Here is a 1,073-nt window from a genome sequence, read left to right as displayed (position 1 = left end):
TATACATACAGTAAGAAGTATTTTTAGACAAACTCAGCATAGATATATATCGTCTTAATTTCTTAGTTTCTCACTTACTAGTGTTCCTAGAGAGTGTGTGTGGATGTGGATGTGTGTATACATTGCTGCCTCATTCTTTTAAATGGGTGTGTGTATTCCATTGTAAAGATACACTGTCGGTTAACTAAGCAATCTGCTATTGATGGACATGTAGATTTTCCAATCTTATTGGATTGTAATCAACTGTACAACCAACACCCTTGTATATTCACAATACAGCCCATAGAGCAAATAGATCTGCTTGTGTGCCTTTGCGTTCTGGTAGATATTGCCAAAGTTACACATTCCTAGAGTATGAAAATGTCATCTATTGTGGAATGTTTTGGCTGCTTTCAGTTTGGACGATGTCAAATAAAGCTGCTGGGAACAGTTGTATATAGGTTTTTGTGTACACACAACTGCCAATGTGTAGTTTGTTGTTGTTGTTATGTGCCATCTAGTCAGACCCAACACATAGCGACCCCTCCTTGGGTTTCCAAGGCAGTATCACTACAGAAGTAGATTGCCCCATGTTCCTTCTGAGGAGTGACTGGTTGGTTTGAACCGCCAGCCTTCTGGTTAGCAGTCAAGGGCCTTAGGCACTAAGCTACCAGAGCTCCTGGGTGTAGTCTAGTGCAGTGTAATTAACAGGTCACATGGTCGGAGTAGTTCAATTTTTTAAGAAACTGCCTACTTTCCAAGTGGCTGGATCATTTTACATTCCCACCAGCAATGTATGAGAGATCTAGTTCTCCACATCATGTCAGCATTTTCTGTTGTGATTGTTTTTTTATTTTAGCTGTTTGAGTAGATGACAAGAGATATACCATTTTGGAGGTCATGTGCATTTCTCTACTGACTTTGATGTTGACAATCTTTTCATGTTGCTTACTTGCCATCTGCATAGTCTCGTTGGGGAAGTTGCTCCTCGAGTCTTTTGCCAATTTTCTAATTGTTTCTTTTTAACTGTTGAGTTCTGAGAGTTCTTTATAAATTCCATGTAGAATTCATAGAATTCATTAATCAGAGATTTG

This window comes from Orycteropus afer, unplaced genomic scaffold, assembly GCF_000298275.1.
Source record: "Orycteropus afer afer isolate SDZICR_OR568_19922 unplaced genomic scaffold, OryAfe1.0 scaffold00174, whole genome shotgun sequence".
In the NCBI taxonomy this organism is placed as follows: domain Eukaryota; kingdom Metazoa; phylum Chordata; class Mammalia; order Tubulidentata; family Orycteropodidae; genus Orycteropus; species Orycteropus afer.
Note: the sequence above shows the minus strand (reverse complement) of the source record.